Source organism: Lepus europaeus, chromosome X, assembly GCF_033115175.1.
Source record: "Lepus europaeus isolate LE1 chromosome X, mLepTim1.pri, whole genome shotgun sequence".
NCBI lineage: Eukaryota > Metazoa > Chordata > Mammalia > Lagomorpha > Leporidae > Lepus > Lepus europaeus.
Genome location: NC_084850.1, coordinates 51,893,875 through 51,906,383, shown reverse-complemented (window position 1 = coordinate 51,906,383; position 12,509 = coordinate 51,893,875). Strand labels below are relative to the sequence as shown.

The 12,509-nt window shown below is 45.8% G+C and overlaps 1 protein-coding gene across 13 annotated transcripts in view; it reads right to left on the bottom strand.

The window, feature by feature from the left end:
* Positions 1–12,509, bottom strand: part of PAK3 (p21 (RAC1) activated kinase 3) — a 327,862-nt gene that overhangs the window by 156,677 nt on the left and 158,676 nt on the right. For 6 of the 13 annotated variants that reach the window (XM_062184447.1, XM_062184448.1, XM_062184457.1 and 3 more), the window contains 3 exons: positions 11,885–12,044; positions 11,660–11,765; positions 6,795–6,942 (listed from right to left, as the gene is read on the bottom strand). The exons of 4 other annotated variants lie outside the window; for them this stretch is intronic. The gene's annotated coding sequence lies outside the window, so the exon portion shown is untranslated. Of the gene's footprint in view, positions 1–6,794; positions 6,943–11,659; positions 11,766–11,884; positions 12,254–12,509 lie in introns of those variants that run through there. 3 more of the 13 variants (XM_062184449.1, XM_062184452.1, XM_062184445.1) reach the window with 3 other exon arrangements.

The window sequence follows — 12,509 nt, the reverse complement described above, 5'->3', positions numbered from 1 at the left end:
TTTATGCTTCCTCAGTCACAAAATGTGTCATATGATATGACACATTCTCAGTTACTCACAGCTTTTGCAAGGACATGACTGTACCTAAAGCTATGGGTAAGTGAACGGCACATCCACAGTCATGTTTGGGATGAAAGCCTAGAAATTAGCCAACCCTCTCCCTAAAAACAGGTATTCAATATTAGAGTCAGGGACAACTGAGTGTCTGTGGCTAGAGAGCTGACCCACCAGTTCTACCAGCATCAGGATTCTCTTCTACTCCCACTCCTCTCAAGGGTCCGCAACACCTAAATTATCATGAAACATCACTACAGGGCCTGCCACCTGCAACACTGGCATCCCATATGCAAACCAGTTAGAGTCCTGGTGCTCCACTTCTGATCCAGCTCTCTGCTAATGTGCCTGGGAAAGCAGTGGAGGATGGCTCAAGTTCTTGGGCCCCTGCCACTCACATGGGTGACCCAGATAGAGTTCCTGGCTCCTGGTTTTGGCCTGGTCCAGCCCTGGCTATTGTATCCATTTGGGGAGTAAACCAGCAGATGGAACATTCTCTCTCTCTCTCTCTCTCTCTCTCTCTCTCTCTCTTCTCCCTTCCTCTCTTTTTCTGTAACTCTGTCTTACAAATAAAATTTAAAAAAAAAAAGAAACATCACTGCAATAGGAAGATAGATATGCCCTAATGTGACTTGGGAATGGAGGAAATTCTCCATGGATTAGTCTTATTTTTCACTAATCTTTATGAATTAAAACAAGCACTGATACCTAGCTTGTGGCAGAAACAAAGACTTAAAAGAAGACAGGCACCAAGTCCTGTAAAAATCAGGCCTTTCTGCCTGTTATGAAGCAAACTGTCTCTCTGTTATCTCACAGTGCTGTCCCTTTGAAGGTGCCCATTTCAAAGGGTTGTGGTAATGATAATGAGATCAATTATTAAACATTTACTGTAGAACAGATATTGTACTAAACTCTTTCATATGTTACCTCATTTCATACTCAACATTTCCATGAGGAAGGTGACATTAGTGTCACTCCCATTTTACAGATGAGGACACTGAGGCTTAAGGGGGATAAAGAATTCCTCAAGGTTACACAACCAGAAAGTGGCCAAAGTGGGATTCAAATACTGGTCTGCCTGACTCCAGAACTGGTTCTCCCATCACCTCTATCATCATGGAAGAAGGGGTTATTGAGCAGTTTGAAAAGTACAAAATATCATATAAATGCAATGGAGTGGGTCTTCTCACTTAGTGCTTTTTACTGAATTCAAGTGAATTCAGTCAAGTGCATATTCCCCTTCCTAAAATTTAGCTAGTCTTGTACATTGTATAAACTGCTTTGGTGAGTTTTAGGGTATTAGCAAGAAACCACCAAATGCAAAATTTCCTGGTGGTTTCTCTAAAGCCATCTTCTGGAGGAGGAGGTGGCTAAAGCTAGGGCCTGTAGCTCACTTTTCTTCCTCTCCCTCAGGCTCAGTGACAACAAAGCTCTGCTCTGTGATCTTCTGGAAAGATGCCACAGCACTGTGGCTATGCAAGAGGCCTATGAGGAAGTTTACTTTGGGAAGTGGCTTCACTAAACCCTAAGTGCTGTCCACAACCACCTGAGGGTCTTCAAGCCCATTGGAGTTCAAAGACCACTGATTAAAGTCCACTGGAAAAGATCCGTCCAATTCCAACTCCAAGGCTATTGCCTTGTACTACTCTTCCATGGTGACTGTATCTTTCTCAGACAAAGGAAATACCTCAGGAGCAAAGTGTCTTTCACCAGTTTGAATATCCCCTTGGGCTAAACACTTCTGCAGGTCCCATACAAGATCCACACTCTGAGCTGGTGGTGCCACTGGAGTTCTGGGATTGAAGAAGACAGCAGGAAAGACACTAGATCTGTATTGACAACATACTGCCTCCCACTTTCTCCTTTTCATTTCTTAATTATGCTTCACAAGTAGCTGCTTTGAGCCTAGCATTGAGCTATGAAGGAATTCAACTTGAGTATGATGATGTGGGTCCTGCTATCAAAGAAGTTCTCCATCTAATGGCAGAGGAGTGGTAGATGTGGAGACAGAGGTTGGGTGATGGTTCAGAGTACAAGCACTTGCCATGGCATGCCAGAACCCTTATCAAATGGCAGCCTGGACACATTTTTGCACTCATTTTTTCCTCTAGGAAGACTCCAGAAGAAAAAACCATGAACTAGAGAGGCTCCTGCAAGGTGCTCTAAGGCTTCTAAATCTCTGGTGGTGCACACCTGTAGCCCCAGGCTCTTCATCTATGGGTTCACTCCCAGGTTTCTGCATTGTATTCTCTTGCAGGGAAATCTTCAATCTGTCTAGGGTGCAAAGAACTTCCTTCAGCTTATCTTTACCCACGCCTACCGAGAAATCTCCTCCAGTAACGTGTGAGTCACAGCTGCTGAAATTTCAGTGAGGTCTACATATGCACATGCACATTCACGGTAGAAATTTATTTTATCATTCAGCTAGATCATTAACCTTTTCTTGAACATCATGTTCCAGGGCCAATGGAGTATTAAGAAGATCTGGCTAGTTTCAAGGTGTCTGATGGAAGTAGTCTTGCCCTTTTCATGGGTATAATCAGTAGCAAATTCTAGATCATAAGCATAAAACCAAAGATAAGCAATTTTACATATGAAATCATTCAGAATGCATAAAAGAACATATTCTTCACCTTTCCTTCCCCTTGGGAAAGACATGGGATAAGTTAAGCCATAAGCATTCCAGAAAATAAACACATGAACTAAACCTCAACTTCTGTTGGACAGGATTGGCTAAGACGCAAATAGAGATGATCTCTGTGGAAAGGATAGAAAACTTGATCTGTAGGTTTGAGCTCTGTTGCTTTAATCCTGCACATAAATTCTCCCTTTAGCTCTAATTCCCATTGCCACCCCAGATGAGACCAATACTCTTCCTTCAGCCACTGGATGTTAGAACACCTTTCGGCAGGGGTAAGGACAGTGCTAGTAGCACACAGCGAGAAAAGACTGACGATTTTGATTATGAGCTATTGCCTACAACTGGGTGTACCACAGTGTGCGTGTCAGTGAAAAATAATACGAATATGGCAAATGTGAGTGTAAGGAGCATGTGTAAGAGCTTTGAAATGTAGATGCGAGTGTGTGCATGAGACTGTAGGTCACACTAGTAAATCAACGTGAGTCGATGTGGATCAATGTGAGGGGCATAGGCCAGTGTCAATGTGAACATGTGTCCATGTGAGAGTCTAGCAAAGTATACATAGTACTCTATGGAATAGTGTGTAACTGCATGAGGAATAGTGTGTGACTGCATGAGCATATGGGTCAAGTATGAGTAAATTTATCAACATAAGTGAAGATGTGGCAGGATGAATATGACTGTAAGTGAATGTGAGTCTCTGTAGCCTGTAAGTACATGTGTGTATCTATGTGAGTTGACTGTTGCAATGTGAACAGTGTGTGTGTCAATGTGGTGTACTACAGTAAACACAGGTAAATGTGCAGGTCACAATATGTGCACTGGTTGAAGCAGTGGGAGTAACATTATGTCAGCATGAGAGTAGGAGAGTATGAAAATATGAGTGGATGATAAATGTGATTATGCCCTTGTGAAAATCTGTGAGACATGTGTAGGACTCTGTGTGAGACACTGAATATACATGAATGTGAGGGAGTGTGATTGTGTGTCTGTGGGAAAAAGTGGGAGTATGCAATTTTGAGTGTGTGGTTATGAATATGAGAGCGAGTATATGAAGATGTAAGAGTGTTAGTATGTGAGCATGGATGTGCAATGTGACTCTGTGCTAATGCGATTTCGTTTGAGCATTGAATGTGATGAGCATATGTATGTATCAGTGTGTATCAATGTGAATATACCTGTGTTTAAGTGATTGTCTATGACTGTGAAAGGGTAAAGTGAGAGTTGTCAGTGGCAATGGCTGAGTTTATGAAACATGTGTGCCTGATTGTATTACAGAGTATGTGCCTGTGAATTTATTGTAGAGTACAAGATGTCTCAGTGTAAAGGAGGTGTGTGCAAGACTGTGAACATGTGTCAAAAAGTATGTGTATAAGTGTGATTATCTGTGAATATGACAGGGCAAGACATGGATTTAGTGCTGCACATGAGTACAAGAGCATGATATTGAGAGTATGAGGGCAAGTGGATAAGATGGCATTTATAGCACAAACACACATAAACATGAACATATAAGCATGTATGCACATGTGTGTCTCTGTGTGATGAACTGTGAATGTGAGGCAGGAAATAGTGATGATATCAGTGTAAGCACATTGGAGCAGATCAGATTGACTGTGTGTATAGCTATGAGTATGAAAAACAGTTTGAGTATAGGCATTGTGGTAAATCAATGCATGTCTGTGCGTTTTGTGTGTGTGTGTGTGTGTAATTGTATAGAATTTTAGTGGGTAAAGGAAATTACATCATTTGAATGTGAAAGCATGGGACTATCAGTGTGGAATAACATTATAGAGTATCAAGAGGTGTGAGTGGGTGAGAAAGGGAGGGGTGTTTGGTAGGGTGAGTATGTGTCAGTTGGTAAAGGCAAATATATGAATGGCACTGTGTGGCAGTGTGAAAGTGCCTATATGTAGTACACCTGTAAATGTGATTGTGGGAGCTGGTGAGGGGGTAACAGTGATCATCACTATGAAGTTGCCCAGTGTGAAAAGTAAGTGTGAACGTCTGGTGGGAAGAATGGATGTGACTGAGTGAATGTATCAGAGTACACGAGTGTGCTTATGAGACTGTGTGTACGTGTGTCAGCATGAAAAGTGTACCACGATAAGGTGAGATCCTGAAAACTCCAATATATGTCTTTCTTCCCAAAGCCACAACATGTCTCCAGTTACAGGCAAGTTGCTTAGCTCCTCTCAACCTCTACCTCCCAGTTGGTAAAACAGTGATAATCATACTGAACTCGAGTTAGTAGTACTCATATAGTAAGAAACAAAACCAATAACTAGAGGCTGACATTGTGGTGCAGTGGATTAAGCTACTGCTTGCAATGCCAGTATCCCATATGGGCACGGTTCCAGACCCAGCTGTTCCACTTCTGATCCAGCTTCCTGCTAATGTTCTGTGGAAAGCAGCAAAGATGGCCCAAGTGCTTGGGCCCCTGCTACCCATGTGGGAGAACCAACAGAATCTCCTGGCTCTGGGCTTTGGGGTGGCCCAGCCCTGGTCATTGTAACCAGTTGTTGAGTGAATCAGTAGATGAAGACCTCTCTCTATCTCTCTTCCCCTCTCTCTCTGTAACTCTGAGCTTCAAATAAATAAACAAATAAATCTTTAAAAAATAACTATTAATAAAAAAAAAATACCTTCCTTGCAAGGTTACTGTAGTAGCAAACGGTATCCTGCAAGTTTAGTACCTAGCACAGGAGTGGCAACAGAAGATACTCTACAAATTATAGTTATTACTACAGCTGTCACAGAACACCCAAGAGCTAGCCAGGGGCTCGTTTCTTATTTTAGTCAGTTCTAGTTACCTTCTGTCGGTCAAGGTCTATAGAAGATCTCCTACCAGAACACCTCTAGAAAGTTGGATGCATTGGTATCAGTAAGGCTGTAATTTCATACCTTCAATTCCATGGCCAAAACTCTGGAGCTTCCCTTTCATGAGAAGGCATAACAGAAGCACCTGCCGCTGAGCTGCAGTTTTACCTTGTACTATAGGCCCAATGCCCACTCAGTATGAGAGGGAACTGCATCGCATATTCCTTGTTTGCTTTTTGTTTAGTTGGTTTTTCTTGGAAGGTGTTTTTTTTTACTTTGATTGTTTTTTTTTAACTTGGACAGCAGGAGAGATGTCCAAATAGCTGACAAAGAGACAGAGGAACAGGGAGATAGCAAGCTACATACAGGTAGCTGAAGTACAGAGTATAGCAACAGAAGGCCAGGAAGAGAAGCCTACCAAAGAAGTTATAATGACTGCCTTGGAGGCAGACAAAGAGACCTGTAGACAATTCTAGAGACAGACTTTGAGAAAACTGAGAGAAGTGCAGAGGAAGAGGGAGAGGCCAAAGGTGCAAAGCTGCCAGTAAACTGTCAGGCATGTATAAAGGACACTGGAGACTAGAGACTTGTCAGTTCTAGTTCTTGCCTATGAAGTGCTTACAGTCTAGTTTATCTGCCCAGATGAATAATCCAAAAACTCTGTGAGACTTATTGAAGTCAGTAGAGAACCAAGTGCTGCCATACTAAAGATCCAAGTGCTATCAGGGAGCTGGTAGAGGAAGTGCTATTGGAAAGCTAGTAGAAGGAAGGTTCCAGAGGGCTAAAACTAAGCCTGCTAGGCCCAGAGGCAGAGATGGGTGGGGTACGAGTACACTTTGAATAGGGAGGTAAAATTTAGAGGGCAGTAGAAATCACAGGAACTGATTGGTGAATTTGTGGCATGTGGTTGAAATGCCACTTAGACATCAGGAAAGGAGGAGAAAAGGAAATGACAGCTTGATGGGAAGCATGTCTGTGTTACACTGAAGCTCTTAGATGGTGCTTGACATTTGCAAAGGACTTGGCAATGATTGTTACGTTGTTTTTCCTCCTCACCCCAAGATGTAGGTCAAGGCTGTTATTCCCATAATTAGAGATGGGGAAACAAGAGACGAAGGGCATCTTTACTGAGCAAAATGCACTAGAATGAAGGGGCTATGCCCTGGGGCCTTGCTGGTGAGGCCTGAGCAGAGTTTTGATGTCAAGAACTCTGGTGGAAAGGCAGCATTTACCTGAAGTTAGCAATTCCTAACTCCCTGCCCTGGCATCCATTACTCACCTCACACCGCCACAGCTGCAGGACCTCAGCACAGGTGGGTGTTGGCCATGAGCAAGGGCCAGGCTGGCTTCAGCTCTGATGGACTCTGTGCTGGGCACACCAGCTGCCACAAGATGCAAGGACTCAGCTGCTCTTTCTTGGGGGAAACCTGCCAAGAGAAGCATCGTGGGGAGAGGGAACCTCTTTCCTCACCTGCTACTACTCCCTCATCCAACCCCCTGCCCAACATCACAGACACAGACACACACACACACACACATATAGTGAGTTTTAGAAAACCCCTGAAGGAGGCCAGAGAAGGATAGAAAAGAAAAAAAAAAACACTGATGAGCAGGATTCCAGAAAGGGCACTAAAGTGGGAATTGAGAGACAGGAATTTCAAGCTGAGAACTGCTCTTCGCCATTTCTCCCACTGTTAGCCTACTGGCTGCGGGGTGAAAAAGACCTACCCTAGTTGTTTTGGACACGTATGGGGAGGACAAAATCAAAGAAGATGGGAAATATTTACAGGACCCACCTAATCTGGGAGAATTTTACGTAATTACAGGAGGCAGCAGGGTCCAGTATAAGAAGAAACAGCGGTGGGTGGCAATGTAGGTGGACTGGGATTATGCGAGCTTCCTGATGACCTGGCACTGCAATTCAGTTCCTTTTATCCCTCAAGTCCAAGTATCCACTTCCATTTGCATTCCCCCTCCCACCAACCTCTTGCACCAAGGAGGGACAAATGTCTGCCTCCCAAGCAATAGCGCTCCTGAGGTCCCCTATTTTGCTGTCATCTCACAGCTGCTGAGGGCTTCCACCTCTAGTCATAATTGGACTCTACTTCTACCCTCCTCCTATCCTTACCACAGGGATGTCTTCCACAGTCTTCCCCAGACTTCTTAGGCTGAATATACAGTTTGTTGGTGGTGGTTTGGTGATTAGTAACCCTATGTTCCCTATGGAGTTTTCCTTGGCTAACTAGGAAGGACACAGAGTCTCTTTAAACCCTCCATTTACTACCTTTTCCCACAATCACTTGAGGCTCACAAGGGCAGAGGCTGAGCCTCCTTTTGTGGGACCCCAAAATCTGTAATCCTTCCTACTCTGCTGCCCTCCTCCTCTTTCCACGGTGTTTATCCTCAAAGAAAAGCAGTAATTCCCAATATGGCAGTATCCAGGTGGACCTGTTTCATTAGCTCGCATGCATGCCAGAATGCACAGGGTCCTCATCCAAAAAGAGGGATGGATAGATATTAAAAAGGTGCAGATAACAAAATTGAAACCTTAGGGAGCCAAGAATAGCTGTGTGGTCTCCAATTCCCCCTTCTTGAATAAAACACTAAGCCATACCCTGGGTGTGCCTCTTGCTCTTGGGCAAGATTCCAAGACACGTCTGTCCCCCAGTGTCCCTGGCATTCCCTGTGTGCTTCCCACACGAACACTTGAAGCAGCCTTTCCAGATCCCACCCACTGCGCCACTGAGTGGTGTACCCACCCCCATCCCTGACTGCATGAGCTCACCCTGCCAGAGGGTGGTGGGGAGGAGAGGAGCAAGGGCTGCCAAAGCCCCAGAGAGGGGTGGAGCTTTTAGAGGACACCAGAAGAAGAATAACCTCAAGAAGTCCCCTGCCTATCCCTGAGGCTGAAGGCTGGCTGGGGAGGCAGTATCCACCCATAAGGGTGGGAAACAATGCTGCATTATGTGCCTGTATCACGTTGTGCCTCTATACTGGCATGTTGTGCACCTGCCCCTCAGCCTCTTATTGCAGACTAGGACAACGATCAGTGCAGACATCTTGTACACACCCAATCCCACTCCCTGTCACCTGTCACCTTTTTGCACCCCAGCTTTCTCTCATAATCACTGTCTGGGGACTAGGGCTGGCCTCTTGGGGTGGAGGTGTAGGGAAGCTGTGGACAACTATTCTCTCTACCACAGAGCCTTCTCATGGCAAGTGCCTTGCCCAGCACTAAAGATGTCTGGAAAAGGAGTTGAAGAATCTTTTTCAGATCCAAAGGAGAAAATGATCCTAGGGTGAGGGGATGGCTTCCTCTCTGAACCCGCTTATGTGATAAGGACTTGAAGGAAGCAGAAACTGCGTGAATTTTTCCTTCAGTCTGGATGGAAGGACTGGAGTGCTTTCTCCACAGGGAGAATCAGCTGTACAAGGGCATGGCACTCAGGCTGGGCCATGGGATACGTAAATAGCTCTGTCAAGGGTATCCCTATTGTGGTCGCTAGAGGGCACTATTGTGATGACGGTTTGGCCTAGTGTCTCCTTAGGGTACAGAATTTCAAAGAGTCTACTGGGTTCAGGGGCAGATGGGGTAGAAAGACTCAAAGGAAAATATATCCAAAGCCAGGCTTTCCCTTCACCTTCACCCCATGTCCATCCACTTTTGAGACTGAATTAGGGAGTAAGGGCTGCTGGTGAATATCTACCACCAACTCATTCCCTCGGGATGTACAAGACAGGCATGCATGCATACACATATATACACACACAGAGAGACCTTTTCAGGGGCTTGGTTATCCCTTGGGTCCTTAGAAGACTGTCTCTTGGACTTCTCTTTTTACCCCAGTTCCCATTACATGAAATAAAAGTAAAGCCACAGTGCTGAAAGGGATGACATGTGTGTAATGGCTCTGGGGTAGATAGCTTTGTATTGTTCTCCTTCCTCTCCCCCTTCACCACCATCACATCTCCAAATTAGTGGGCATACAAAAGGGAATATAAAATAGAAGGAAGATTTGTTGGAGGGGAGAAGGTTGTACTTTGGTGGACCTATTTTCACTACCAAGAATAAATGGATCAGCTTCCTAAAAGGTCACTACCATCTTAGAGGCCATCTGCTCCTAGCCCATCCTTTGAAAACCAAGAAAATCAAGGCCAGAGAGGGACTGATGCACGCAAATCAAAATGCCTGACTTCTGACTTCTCAGGGTTTGTTCTACCCTAGTTCCCAGTCTTCTAGCCCCCTAAAAATTCGCTTCTACAAATCCAGCCCCTTTCCATTCCACAGAAAAACCCCAGCATCCCCCTGCACTGAATGGGCTCTAAGACTGTTCCATTCCATCTCAGCAAGTAGGCCTCTCTGCGACTACACCTTTGTAATGATTTCCTCTCTCTACAGTAAATTGTTCATGTCTTTTCCAGTCTTCATGATCTATCCCCCCATTTTGCTTCTCAACCCCTAGACTCAGCTGTAGGAGCACCATTTTACCCTTCATTGCATCCCCTGGGTGCAGTGCGGATTACCCCAACTTGCAGATAATTGACCGAATGTGCAAATCAGACACGGATCTATTGCATTGATTAACATTTCCAATTAAACTTCAGTTAGGCTGTGTGTATTAGTGACTCAAGTAATCATCGCCTATGTAAATGCAAATTCCTTCCATAGCTGCAGAGTGAGGTAGGAAGCGACGCATTTCTGGGAGAAAAAGAAACAGACTGAACAGAATGCTAAACCCGGAGGTTCATCTGGTTCTCCAGTACCCTGAAATCAGAGTTTAAATGTATGGCTGTTAATTGGTCCGAGGCTTGGGCATCACACCTGAAATGGAGGACTCGCTTCCCTCGTCAAGCTCATTCCCGCCCCCTACTGGAAAAGCTGTGTAGTGCCAAGTTGGCAGGAGAGTCCACCTAGGTCCTGCAGAGGGAAACGCCTAGTCCCAAGCAGGTGGGGGTGGGAGGTCAGCAAGCCAGCAGTACAGCTGAGACTTAAACTGCTCCCTAGATGCCCAGAGAACTGCACTTACCTTCCAGGGTAGGGGTTTTCTGCCACCTCCCCGCACACAGGGTCCCGCTGGCCCCTGAGGATGGCTATTTTGATTTTTTTTTTTCAGGAGGGGCATTTCAATTCACCTTAGCAAACCCATGTAAAATTAAAGCCATCAATCTGCCTAGGCCAGAGTCACTGGTCTCCCACTCCCATTTGGGGCTCTGCCCTCCACCAGCTCATCTCCTTATCCAGGAGGAGGTGGCTGCACATCAAGTTGCTTTTCTTTCCCTTGCTTAGGCCAGTGGGAAGGCTATGGATTCCCTCAACAGCTAGTTCTCAATCTTGGCCCAACCACAGCTGCTTCAATCATCAAAATGTGCTCATCTCATCAGGGAAATCAGGGCTTTGGGCTTTATGGGAAGATGATGGCTTTACATACATGTCTCTCTGGCTTTTCTTGTCCCTATTGCAACTTATCCTACCTACCCCATCTGATCCTACTTACTCCATATGATTTCTAAATTTGAATTTTTTTTGGCTTTGACCTCATTAGTAACTTCGCCTCTGACCTTATATTACAATCTCTGATGGCACTGCCTCCCCATCCCTGCACTTATTCCTCATCCCCCTCACCTGTCACAGCAACGACCCACCCTCCCCCAAGACCTCAGCAAACACGTTTGCTCTGTAAACTACTTGGATCTGTGCCCAGGAAATTCTGTACCATACAGGAGTGGTCAGCTGGTGACTATGTCCCTAGGATGTTATGCTCCCTTGCCTGTACTCCCATTGCACAGGAGTCTCCTGTCTCTGCTCAGGTCTCTCCTCCAAGGTCTACTTGCCTGTCCGAAGGCCTGGAGGATCTGTTCCTTGACATCCTCAAGGTCTTGCTGGCCTTGGGATTCTCAGTTGTCGACTTTTACCCAGCATACCTCCCAGTGTCTTTGCATCTTGCTTCTTGCATGGAAATGGAGGGGTGTGATATCTGGGGTCCAGAAACCAAGGTTTATGTGGCTGTCTCCAAGCCCCAACCAATTTACCACCCATTACCATATTCAGCCTTTTTGCCCAAAGATGCCCCTGACTGGGGGATTCAAGTACCAGATCCTGCCCAATTATGACGTTGCAAATAGCCTCGTGAAAACCGCACTGACCTTTATACCATGCTCATCCCAGAACTGGGCCACAGTGTTGTCACCAACAGGAATGGGCCTCCTTCTGTTCCAACACCTCAGTCATCCAGTTGGCCTGGATTTGAGTCTGCAAAACCATGAGGGGAGCAAGACTAACATGGCTAAAGTCTTCCCTGCTGAAAGCCACTTAAAAACAAATTGCAGTGCAACCGCCCCCATCATGCTTCCCAAAGCCAAGCCACTCACCCTTCTCTCCTTCTCTTCTACAGTCCAGAACCCTCAAGTCCAGAATCTGGAACTGGATTCTGGAAGGTGGGTTTGGTGGGGGGAGTGAAAGACAAGTGGGCCCTGTGGTTCCTTCCTCCTCGGGAAAACTATCCTCCCCATGGATACTGCCACTTCACCCCTCAAACAACACAGAGGGAAGAGAAAACTGTCAGAATGAAAATGTTCAGTTGGCCCCGAAGTGCGGCAGCAATCTTGTCAGAGCCAGTTCAGAAACTGAGGGCAAATGCCCGCTGTGAACTGAAGGGGCCAGGCCCGGGGGTGGGGGGTGGAGATAGTGCACCCAATGACCTCGCTCCCCAGACAAAGACAGAGGCCAACGGAGGGACCCTTGGTTTCTAGGGCCGTTTATTGCATCACTCCAGTTCCCACAGGAGAAAAAAAGAGTCCTCATGTCATTATCATCCCCCCACCAAAAAAGAGGGATAGGGATAAAGAAAAATAAAAGCTAGGGGCAAAGGCACGCGTTTCAAAAAATCGTCACTTTTTCTGTTCTGTTGGCTCCAGTAGGGCTCTTCAGCCGTGGACTTGGCTGGAGCGCGGCCACACCCCCTCCCCTTCCCTGTGGGGGGGGGGGGGTGGCTGC